This window comes from Citrus clementina, unplaced genomic scaffold, assembly GCF_000493195.1.
Source record: "Citrus clementina cultivar Clemenules unplaced genomic scaffold, Citrus_clementina_v1.0 scaffold_5, whole genome shotgun sequence".
Taxonomy (NCBI): domain Eukaryota; kingdom Viridiplantae; phylum Streptophyta; class Magnoliopsida; order Sapindales; family Rutaceae; genus Citrus; species Citrus x clementina.
Window position 1 is genome coordinate 27325810 of NW_006262201.1, and position 13128 is coordinate 27338937.

At 34.8% G+C, this 13128-nt stretch overlaps 2 non-coding genes across 2 annotated transcripts; both read left to right on the top strand.

The window, feature by feature from the left end:
• Positions 1 to 833: 833 nt before the first annotated feature.
• On the top strand, positions 834 to 940 carry LOC112098696. The gene has a single exon (XR_002905805.1). It is a non-coding gene; the product is annotated as a small nucleolar RNA R71 (small nucleolar RNA).
• A 12069-nt stretch (positions 941 to 13009) lies between these two features.
• On the top strand, positions 13010 to 13128 carry LOC112098573. Its single transcript, XR_002905684.1, has one exon. It is a non-coding gene; the product is annotated as a 5S ribosomal RNA (ribosomal RNA).

Here is a 13128-nt window from a genome sequence, read left to right on the forward strand (position 1 = left end):
CATCTTGAGATTGAGGCATCAATTCATTCTTCTCAAGCTCATCTTCTACATGCTTTGTCACTTTCTTACTAGGCTCTTGCAACTTCTTCCCGCTTCTAAGGATGACAGCACTAACATTTTGCTTTGGATTCACCTCAGATTGTGAAGGCAATCTCCCTAATACTTGAGACTCTAGACGGTTCACTGTAGTCACCAATTGACTCATTTGGTTATCCAAATTCTGAATGCTTGTTGTAGTTGCCTGCTGAAATTGTTGAGTGTTAGTCACAAGTGATTTAACAATTTCTTCAAGAGATATACTTGACTTGGAGTTTGACTGTGGAGGTACTGGTTGTCTTGGTGGATACTGTTGTGGGAATCCTGACGGCCTAACTCCATAGCTGAAGTTGGGATGATCCTTTCATCCTGGATTGTATGTTTGTGCATAAGGATCATACCTCCTCTGAGGCATGCCTGGAAATCCTCCAACTGCATTGGCTTGTTCAACGGGTTCTTCTTGAAGTGTAGGACACATATCAGTTGAATGACCCATATTGTAACAAATACCACAAGTCTTCATATGTTGCACATTACCTACAACAAACTTTTCCATAAGAGAAGTAAGTTTATCTAAACGTTGTTCAACAGAAGAAATATTTACCTCATTCACCTTCCTTGAAATGAGATCTTGCCTGCTGCCAAATTGTTGTGCGTTGGCAGCCATATTTGATATCAGCTCCCTTGCTTGAGTAGGAGTCTTGTTCACCAACACGCCTCTACTAGCAGCATCTATCATACTCCTATCCATCAATGACAGTCCTTCGTAAAAATATTGAATAAGAAGTTGATCAGAAATCTGATGCTGAGGACAGCTGGCACACAATTGTTTGAATCGCTCCCAATACTCATTCAAAGTCTCCCCAGGAAGTTGTCTGATCCCACAAATGTCTTTTCTGATGTTAGCAGCTCTTGAAGCAGGAAAGTACTTCTCGAGGAATTGCTTCTTCAAACCATTCCACGTTGTAATTGATCCAGGAGGCAAGTAGTACAACCAGTCTTTAGCTAGTCCATCTAAAGAGAAAGGAAAAGCACGCAGCGTAATCTGCTCTTCAGTCACGCCTTGTGGTCTCGTACTTGAACACACAACATGAAACTCCTTAAGATGTTTATGAGGATCTTCACCTGCAAAACCATGAAACTTGGGTAATAAATGAATAAGACCAGACTTTAATTCAAAATTTACCTCTAAGTCTACATATTGAATGCAGAGTGGTTGTTGATTAAAGTCTGGTTCAGCTAACTCTCTAAGAGTTCTTTCTACAGGTGCAGGTCTATCCATCACTTGTTCTTCTGAATCGCTAGATGATTCAACTAAATCAGGCACTGTATCTGTTTCAGAAAGCAAAGGCGACGAGGATCGTTGCTTAGCTCGCTTCGTCTGCTGTCTCAACTGGCGAGCTGTCTTCTCAATTTCAGGATCAAACGAAAGTGTACCTGTACGAGAAGAACGAATCATACACCAAGTAAAACATAAAAATGATTAAATAAATGACACCAATCCCCGGCAACGGCACCAAAATTTGATGGTTGGCGAAGCCAACAAAAATAAATTCCTACTCTAAATAAATTGTGTATAGTAATTGAGCAGGGTCGTGTCCACAGAGATCGGTAATTATTTAAATCCTTTTAAAACGTAAAACATAAAATGGGGGGTTTTGTTGACAATAATAAAAATCAAATTAAAATAACAAGAATGCAAATTAAAGTTGTAATTCAAATTGGAGAAAGCTCTGGTTGAAGGAATTAACTCAGCTTGATTCGACTACTGATCATTGATTTAAATATAGATTATTATTACTTATGAATAGACCGGTTATAGCTATTGAGACCCTCAAATAGCCAACCTCTCCTTAACTAGTCGATAACCAAGGTACGACCGTTGGTTATTTCCCTAATCAGTAGACAACCCTAGATACGATCATAGGATTTAATCAATTGACAGCCTGAAAAACCAGAGAGACACAAATCCTAATCAACACATATGATGATTCATTTAAATTAGATTGTTTATTCTCACAACACAACTCTCTGTTATGTTATTTGTCACAAACATTAAATTCTTCATACGATAAATCCTTTAATTGACAATAGATTAAGTTGATAATTAAATAGTGGTCAATTATCTAATCAACAAACATAATCATGAAAATAATTCAGAGAATAAACAAATACCCAAAAAGTAATAAAACAATTAAAGCACAAGAAAGATCTCACAGTAGTGATGAATCAAAGCTTCATTATCCTTCAATCAGAAAAATAGGTTTAGTTCTTCATAGAGAGAAGAGAAAAGTTTAGATCTAGGTTTTCTTTCTCTTTTCCAATCCCCCCTTTTTCACAATAGATTCCTCCCTTAAATACTCTCTCTCTCTTCTCTTTTAGAGTTCTATTTAAAATAAAATACTAATATCTAAAATATTAAATTCGTAATTACAAAAATAGCCAGAAATACAAAACACGTTAAACTAAAAACTGCAGGTCCGCAGTTGACAGCACGCGCCCACGGCTTATCAACAAAGTTCTTCTGCCGCTCATAATTTCTCCAAGAGAACAATCATCCTTAAATATCATCTTGTAGCTCAATTTTATCACCAATCAATAGAATTGCACCTACAAAAGTAAATCACAAGTAAATCACTATTATTAAGTGCAAAACATCGATATTAAGGGAAGTAAACAAAGCAAAACTAGTGCATAAATTGCACTCTAACACCTTACTATTATTATCACCATCATCGTTATTGTAGAACCTGAGGTGCTATAAACAGATCAAGCAACCTGCCCAAGATCACCAACCAAACTAACAAAGATGCTCCGAGATTAAAGATTGAAGAAATTGACTAAGATTGATTAATGGAACGTGACAATTAACCAACTGGATTTAAGAAAACAAAAGATTTAGAATGAACAAAGAACAAGAGAGATTTAACGTGGTTCAACTAGATTTCTCTAGCTTACATCCACGGGAGGGCAAATATCAGTTATATTGATTCACAAGATGATTTACAGAGCAATGCTATGAGCTTTTTTCACAAGATATGGACTGCTTATTTATACTAGTCCTTTCTCTCTCTACAGCTCTCTTTCCACTCCAATCCGTTGGACACAAACCAGCCGCTTCATAACAGTTTCATAACGAACCCAGAAATCCCCCAGTAACTCACGTGAATTGCTCGTGTTATAACAGCATTTAACGACCTTGTGAGCTGGATCCAAACACGTGATGTGCGCATGCTTCACTTAAGGCTAAACGACAAGCTTCTATGTCGTTCAGAAGAGTGTTGGTTTTGCACCTCAAAACGCATGTATTTCCGTCATTGGGCTTAAGTGATTTCGGCTCTAAACACAAGGTCTTCTGCCGTTTTGGTTTTCTAGATTTGCTTTCACGAACAACAATTCTTCACCTTGAGACAAATCACCTATAATTATCCCCCTTCATTTCCAGAATGAATCAATAGCAACCAAGACCAGCTATGTCCAAGCAAACCTTGAACTTAGTTGTAGTGACTACTTTAGTTAACATGTCAGCAAGGTTTCTGTCTGTATGTATCTTCACCATCCTGACCACACCCATGGAAACTACATTTCTTATGAAGTGCAGCTTGATGTCAATGTGCTTTGTTTTCTTATGGTGAGCGGGGTTTTTACTCAAGTAACCGGCACTTGAGCTATCACAGAACACATCTATAGTCTTTTGAATCATTCCAAGTTCAGAAATCAAGCCTTTCAACCACAAGGCTTCCTTTACAGCTTCAGTGACTGCTGTATATTCAACTTCTGTTGTTAATAATACAACAACATGTTGAAGACTTTCCTTTCAGTTAATCAAGCAGCCATCCAGCATGTACAAATACCTTATGAGAGATCTTCTTCTATCTAAGTCCCCTGCGAAGTCAGAATCAACAAATCCACATATCCCATTGGACTTGCTCTCTGATCTTCCATAAACCAGCCCATGGTCTAGGGTTCCACTTAGGTATCTCATCATATATTTTACAGCCCTCCAATGTTCTTTTCTAGGAGAAATCATATATCTGCTTACTACACTCAGAGCATAGGAGATATCTGGTCTAGTTAGAACCATAGCATACATCATGTAGCCAACTGCATTAGCATAAGGGATCTTAGCCATTTCTAACTTCTCTTATTCTGTTTTTGGACATTGATCACATGAGAGCTTAAAATGTGCAGCCAATGGAGTCATCACAAGTTTACATGAGGTCATTCCAAAGGTTTCTAGTACCCATTTCAGATATTTTCCCTAAGAAAGGAACATAATGCCTTTGCTTCTGTCCCTCTTGATTTCTATACCCAATATCTTCTTTACTGGCCCCAAATCCTTCATATCAAATTCAAAACTCAGTAAATTCTTCAAAGCTTCAATTTCCTCTCTTGATTTATAGGCAACCAATATGTCATCTACATATAGTAATAAGCATATGTAGAGACTTGAGTTTGTTAGCTTGTAATATACACAGCAATTAAAACTACATATGAGGTATCTATGTGGCAACATGAACTCATCAAACCTGAGATACCATTGCCTTGGAGATTGCTTTAGCCCATACAATGATCTTTTTAACAAGCAAACATGGTCTGGTTTCTTAGAATCCACATAACCCTCAGGTTGAGTCATAAGAATTTCTTCTTATAGTCTTCCATGTAGGAATGTAGTCTTGACATCGAGTTGATCAAGCTCTAAGTCATGGACTGCAGTCAATGCTAACAACACCCTTATGGAAGCATGTCTGACCACATGGGAGAAAACATCTTTAAAGTCAACATCTGCCATTTAAGTATACTCCTTAGCCACAAGCCTAGCCTTATACCTCCTAGGTTCATTAGCTGTTAGGCCTTCTTTGATTCTAAAAATCCACTTACAACCCACTGTTCTTCTGTTACCCTACTTCACAACTAATATCCATGTGTTATTCCTTTTAAGAGAGGCAATCTCATCATTCATAGCTTTCTGCCATTCTGATTTGTTGGAGTTTTGAATTGCTTCAACATAACTCTTGGGTTCATCTACATTAATATCATGAGAAACAACTAGTGCATATGTTATCAGATCAGCATATCTATATCTTTGTGGTGGTCTGGTTTGTCTCTTTTCTCTATTTTTTGTTGGCTGATAACTTTGTACTTGAGTCTGCCTTTAAGATTGTGGTTGAAAATCACTGCACTCATCATGATCTTCACTGTCTTGATCTAAATTTCCATCTTCCTCAGATGTCTTCAAACCAGAATGCTGTACTTCAAATTGGATTTTATCTTTCTCTTGAGGTCTCTGAGTTTTAACCCCAACATCCTTTCTGGTTTCCAAAACAACCTTTTCATTAAACACTACATCTCTGCTTATTATGCACCTTGGAGGTCCTAAATTAGTACATCATAGTTTATATCCTTTAACTCCATTAGGATAGCCTAGGAACTAACCTTTAAGAGCCCTTGGTGCTAGCTTCCCTTGATTTACATGTGCATATGCTGAGCATCCAAACACTTTGAGATTGGCATAGCTTGCTGGTTTCCCATGCCACATTTCAAATGGAGTCTTAAAGTCCAGAGCAACAGAAGGACTCAAATTCACTAGATAACTTGCTGTTAATAAGGTTTCTGCCCAGAGACTTTTTGGAAGCTATGATTACACCAGCATACACCTCAACTTATATCCATTAAGGTCGTATTCATTCTTTTTGCCAATCCATTTTGCTGAGGTGTTAACCTCACTATTTTGTGCCTTGCTATCCCTTCATTTGCACAATAGCTGTCAAATAGCTGATTGCAGAACTCAAGTCCATTGTATGTTCTCAATTTCTTTACCTTCTTTCCACTCTGATTTTCAACTAAGGTTTTCCATTCTTTAAATTTGCTAAAGACTTGATCTTTGTATTTCAGTACATAGACCCAAACCATCCTTGAATAATCATCAATTACTGACAAAAAAATAACTGTTTCCACCTAATAAACTGGTCTGTGCAGGTCTCCAGAGATCAGAGTGTACGTAGTCCAGGATGTTAAGAGATTTGCTTGTTGAATTTTTGAAACAGTTTCTTGTGGACTTTCCAAAGACATAATCTTCACAAAAGTCTAACTCTTTTTTCTTATCATTTCCCAGAACTCCTTGTTTTTTAAGTTCTTTTAACCTCTTAATACTCATATGCCCCAATGTCAGATGCCACAACTTAGTGTTTTCCCCACCAGTGCCAACAATCACACCAGTCATACTTATAATTGCTTCACCATCTAAGACACATACTACATTCCTTTTTGAACCCTTCATCACTATCTTAGAACCCTTCATAATCAACAATCTACCAAATTCAAGCTTAATAGTAAACCCATTCTGATCAATCAAACCTAGTGAGATCAAGTTCCTCTTTAAATCAGGAACATATCTGACCTCTCTAAGCTCCCAAGTTGTCCCATCATGAAGCCTAAAACTTACATTCCCCATGTATAACATCGTTTCCCATCATTACTTTTCCCCCATCTAAATCATGGTAATCAGAGAAGTAACTTTTAAATGGGCACATATGAAAAGTGCAACCAGAATCTAATATCCGTTTACCTCTCTGGAGATCCTCTGAGCCACACATACCCTAGCAAATTCATAACCTTCTTCGTCCACAGTAGCTGCATCACCATTTCTTTCTTTTTTTCTTGTTCTTCAATTTTGGGCAGTCTTTCTTAAAATGACTTTCTTTGTGACATTGAAAACACTTCAAGTTTTGAGATTTAGACTTATCTTTCTTTTATTTTTTCTTCTTTCCATCATTCTTGTTAATTTTCCCTTAACTGATAACCCTTCAACATTCATCATATTGCTAGATTTTTCTTGTAACCCTCTTGTACTTAGAGCAGCCTTAACCTCATCTAAGGATAAGGTTTGTCTTCCATACATAAGGGCATCCATAAAATTCGAATAAGACTGGGGTAGAGAACTCACTAGAAGTAAAGCCTTTCCTTCATCATCCAAACCTTCACCAATGGTTTCAAGAGTGTCACAAACTTGATTAAATTCATTGATATGATCATCAAGAGAGGACCCCTCAACCATTTTCAAAGTGAGCATCCTCCTTTTGATATACAATCTATTAGCCAAAGACTTTGTCAAATAAATCTTTTCGAGTTTGGCCCATAGATCAGCAACTATTTTCTCCTTGGCAACCTCCCTTACAACTGAGTCACCAAGACTCAATATAATGGTGCTTCTAGTCTTCTTGTCTATCTCGGCAGCTACTTTAGGTGTCTTGGAGGATGATACTGCTTTCCCTTCCTTCTTGGTGACAGGTTCAATTACGTTTCCTAACCCCTGTGTTATCAGTAAAGCCTTCATCTTGACCTTCCACATGTTAAAATCATTCTTGCCAGTAAACTTCTCTAGATCAATCTTGGTTGAAGCCATACTCGTATTTTGTTTGAAGACTAAGCTCTGATGCCAATTGTAGAACCTAAAGTGCTATAAACAGATCAAGCAACCTTAGATCTTGCCCAAGATCACCAACTAAACTAACAAAGATGCGTCAAGATTAAAGATTGAAGAAATTGACTAAGATTGATCAATGGAACGTGACAATTAACCAATTGGATTTAAGAAAACAAAAGATTTAGAATGGAGAAAGAACAAGAGAGATTTAATGTGGTTCAGCTAGATTTCTTTAGCTTACATCCACGGGAGGGCAAATATCAGTTATATTGATTCACAAGATGATTTATAGAGCAATGCTATGAGCTTTTTTCACAAGATATGGACTGCTTATTTATACTAGTCCTTTCTCTCTCTACAGCTCTCTTTCCACTCCAATCCGTTGCACGCAAACCAGCTGCTTCATAACAGCTTCATTACGAACCCAGAAATCCCCCAATAACTCACGTGAGTTGCTCGTGTTAAAACATCATTTAACGGCCCTGTGAGCTAGATTCAAACACGTGATGCGCACATGCTTCACTTAAGGCTAAACGGTAAGCTTCTACGTCGTTCAGAAGAGTGTTTGTTTTGCTCCTCAAATGCATGTATTTCTGTCATTGGGCTTAAGTGATTTTAGCTCTAAACGTAAAGTCTTCTGCCATTTTGGTTTTCTGGATTTGCTTTCAAGAACAACAGTTATTTTATGTATAGATAAGTTCTTAAGACAAAGTCGTCGTTAGTGACCGAATAACACTTATATTCCATTTCGTTAGTTTTCAAGAAGATAGTGCTCTATCCCCTGGGAAATGGCTGTGGTGATGGCAAACATCTTTCTCCGTTCTTGGCTTTTGAAGATTCCACACTTGAGGCTATTAAAGTATATGTAAGGTATACGTTGCAAATCTTGGATCAAGTAGGGGCAAAACATAAATCTTTTCAAGGTAAGTGTCATGTCTGTGTTTGCATGCAATTAGTATTTGAGGCAAATCCAAATAACATAACGGGAATGCTCTTTTTTCTCGAGCAGATGGCAACTGGTTCCTGACACCAGAATCTAGCTGTGGCTGGCCAAGATTCGTTTCATTGAGCGAGTTCAATGAGCCAGAGACTGGGTCTCTAGTGAATGACGTTTGCTTAGTGGAAGCTGAGGTTGCTGTGCTTGGAATTTCTACGGCAATGTAACAACAAGTAACTGGGTGATTGGTACAAATTAAGAAATTTGGGATGTTAATTCTTCTTGCTTTCTCGTGAAAGAAATTATTCATTTATTTCATGGTCTACTTGTGCGATCACGTTTGTACAATCATTAATTATCAAAATATTTAGTATGCATGATGCTGATAAACATTATATACATAAATATCATCCAGGCTAGGCAATTTTGGTAAGACACAAAAAAAGGGGGGAGAAGAATCATTAGTCAAAGGATACCTTCATAACAATAACAAATATGCGAAACATGATAATTCATTGATTGAAGCGAGAGAGATGTTGATACAGGATTTTGGTCTGCTCAAGCACGACCTGGATTCCTCCTCAACAATTGAATTTGTAGTTGATTGAAGATGATTTTGTGCTACTCCTTCTAGATGTATCAGACCATGAGACTTGTTACTTCTCCTCTTTAACCTCCTGCACACACAAACACCAATCAGAGCACGCTGGGGGTTTTTCTCGACTTAAACCCTCCGACGCTCAAGTCAGCAATCCGGGTTTACTATGGAAAATCCTTGCCATTAATATTGTGACTCTATCACTATCTCTAAAGTGATGTAAGCTATCTAAATTCTCTCGAGGTTTCAACAAGAACACCCTCTGGATTTTCTTTTAGTTAATTTTTTAGTGTCTTAATATCCAACCGTTTTACCTTCTTTGTTTGCCCCTTTTATAGCCTCCCTGGAATTCGGGCCCCTATGACTCACGTTCGCCATTTCACCCGAGTCCCCGGAAGTGGATGCTTGAATATTGTGGCTGCGACTGAGTGGACTTTGTGCCTGAATTCTCGGATAGTAGCGCATGTTCTGTTATCTACCGTAGACTGAGTCTGCTGACTTTGGCCCCTATCAGGAAATGTTCTCAGTGCCTAGCAAGGTACCTCTTCATACTATAGTCCCATCAAAGGATCTCCTCATAGACGAACAAAAGACTCCTGCTCCCGGACATCTTGCTCTCAGATGTCACATTGTTCCTCACTTACGAGAAGGACAAATCCTCATTTGGGTATTCCAGGTCACGCCGTAATATACCCCCAAACAAAAGAGTAACCCAAATTCTGAAGACAATGAATCATAGACTATGGAGTTCCAAATTTTAAGGACAATAAATTACAATAACAAATTGTTAAATATCAAAAAATTGAAAACTTATTAATTTTAGATTTTTTTTTTAAATTTACATGTTTGTTTTTCTATAACTTATGTCTGATTTTCACTTTGTGGTTTTTGCTGAATAAGAAACGGTCTGGATGTGAAGTAAATATTATATACAAAAAATACCTTTATTAAATATACTTATTTCCTAAACTATAAAACCTAATCTCTTTTTCTATTTGACTGACATAAATTTAAAATAACTATTTTAAAGATATTTTTTAATTTATAAAAGAAAAAAAAACAAGTATGGTTAACCCAATAACGAAAGTTTTGTAAGGGGACTAGAGTAGGTTACCATGAGACAAAAGATCTTATTTCTAAAGAGATTTGATTCAGAACTATTATATGTCCAAGGTCCAATAAAAATGCCACATATATTCATATATTAAATAAAAAAATAAGCATGTCATTCCAGTATTTGTCTTCAAACATACACAAATTTTAGCCAAATTTAGATTTTAGAGAAAAGATAAATAAATAAATGTTATCTTAGTTTCTAAAATTTAGTGAATATCAATGGTTATATTAACCTTATATGAAAGATTGATATGGGTCGTTCTATGATCTTGTAATTTATATTAAAGCATTAATAATATCATAAACATGTAAAATTAAATTTAGGTAGCGTTTGTTTTTTTGTCTGAAATCTAAATAGGTCTGAATTTTTCTAAAGTCTTAATGGGTCTGAATATGAAAATATGAATGACATGTTTGTTTTTCTTTTTTAATATCTGAATATAAGTGACATCTTGTTTGTTTTTACAATAAAAAAAAAATCTTTAACTTGATTGTTTGACATTTATGTCTTTGTAAATTAAAACAAAAAAGAGGATTAAATTTTATAGTTTAGGAAATAAGTTATTTTGTAGAGATATTTTGGAATATAATAGTTAGTTGTCATTCAGACATTTTCCTATTCAGATAAAAGTCACAAAACTTAACTTTTTCTATTCAGATGTAAATGTCTGAAAATCAAACATAAGTGCGAAAAAAACAAACAAGCAAATTTTAGAAAATGTCTGAAATTAATAAAATTTCAGACTTCAGACATTTAACAAACAACCTCTTAGTTAATGACTTACATTAGTTAGAATTCCAAATTATTAAATTGTCCCAATTATAAAAATGATTAATTAATTTTGGCAAGCTAAAAATGTTGAATTCGAGAGTAAAACAGATATACCTCAACTTCAATTAATTTAAAAAAATCACAGCTATAAACTAAAAAGAGTCATAGTTGATTGTTTATTTTTTTCGGTGTATTAAACTATCTAGTATTCGAAGATCATATTGGGCGTCGACTAATTTAAATTCGAGCCGGGTAAGACCACTAGGGCATCAAAGCTCTCCCAACAAGTATTTAACGCAACTGCATTCCCAAGGCTCGAACCGAATAGTTGATTGTTTATGATAACAATTGAAAATAATAACCCAATGTCATAGTAGAAAACAAACATTAGATATGTTAAAAAACATTTAATGACCCGCATCACGGCAAAATAATCAAATTTGTATTGTGGTTCATATTTAAGTCAATAATGATTATTAAAACATTTAATCTAAAGGTTCATAACAATCTGATATCAATGCTGAAAATTTTTATATAACATCATATAAAAATCCTTATCTTAGGTAAGTTGTATAAACCCTTAAGCCTTAACATTTTATGTTTTTGTTTGTATATCGTGGTCCCTGCTAGAAATTTCAAAGAACAAATATTTTTTAGAGAGCCTATTCAAAAAACAAATATTGAAAGAATCCTAACCCTTTGAAATAAAGCTTATGATAATCAATCTTTTTAGGCTATGCTTAATTACTGGAGTACGAGCGGAAAATGTGAATTCTTCTCACTGTAGCATTTACGCACTCATTTAAGGAGGAGTGTGGGAGTCTTATTCTATAGGTTCCACTCATTTTTGAAGTGAAGAATGAAATTCCAACACCCTACGTAGGAGATAGAAGTAAGAATCTAATTTCACCTCTTTTTTTTTATCCTTTTCTTATCTAATATAATATAATTATATTTATTAAAATAAAAAAAATGTTACATTATTTTAAAATAACAATATTATATTTAAATACTATTATTATATTATTTGACAATATTACATTGATTAAATTGATAGTATTTAGCTCATTTAAATATTAGATTATGTTTAGTTAAAAATGATAATTTACATTGATTATAAGTTAAAATTATTTAAGAATTATATTATTATATTCATAGAGAATTAATAATATTACTATATGCTATCTTTATTTGAAAATGTAATATTAATTTATTTAATTTTAATAATATTATACTATTTAATATTAAAAATAATAATAATAAATAGTTTATGTTAGAATAATAAACTTTTATTTGACCAAGAGAATAAAGTCTTTCAACGTACAGACCATCTTTGTTAACAAAGACATTTTCCATTGCGAAATGTTTTCTAAAACGTTGTTGAATTTTTATTTTTATTTTTTGTAACTTCTACAGCACGAAGTCGGTTTAAATAAAAGAAAAATAAAATTTCTTGGAGGACATATACTTAACGTTATCGATCTGTCAAAAAAATCATAGAATCTGAACATAAAAATATAATGCTTGAAAATGCAATGAATAAACATAATTTAAGCAAATATACAATGAATCTTCATTAATTTCTAAATTAGGGGATAAATAAAAAAAAAATTAACAAAGGGCCAAATGATTGGAATGTTTACATTCTACTTTCTAATTCAGTAAACTCGAAAACATAAACTCAATCGAAATTTTCTTTTGTTTGCACCAATCTTCGTTACATCAATTAGAATATTCTAAGCCCATATAGCGATAGTTTAGTTTTCACATATTCTTTCGTCGGGAGAAAATTTCTTAATTGTTAATAATTAAAGTAAACATCACAAAATAAATAGGTATCAATCACACGTATAATAACGTGCAACTATTAAAGTGTACTTCAAGGCTGAAATCTGAAGTTTAGATCAAAAGAATATTCTTAAGTTAAAAATGTAGAAGAATATTGAAAAATATGATAATATTGAATCGTAATTAATCAACATAAATACACTAATACGGTAACACTAGTGGCTCAAGAGGCTTGGGGATCGAATTCGGATTACACTAGGGTTGAGGAGTTGCTCGATTTATATCGGAAAATGGGGGAAAAAAATAATGATAGAAATAATAAAGAAAAGGAAAGGTGGGTGCGACCACACCAGCACTAATGCACCGGATCCCATCAGAATTCCGCAGTTAAGCGTGTTTGAACGAGAGCAGTACTAAGATGGGTGACTTCTTGGGAAGTCTTCGTGTTGCATCCC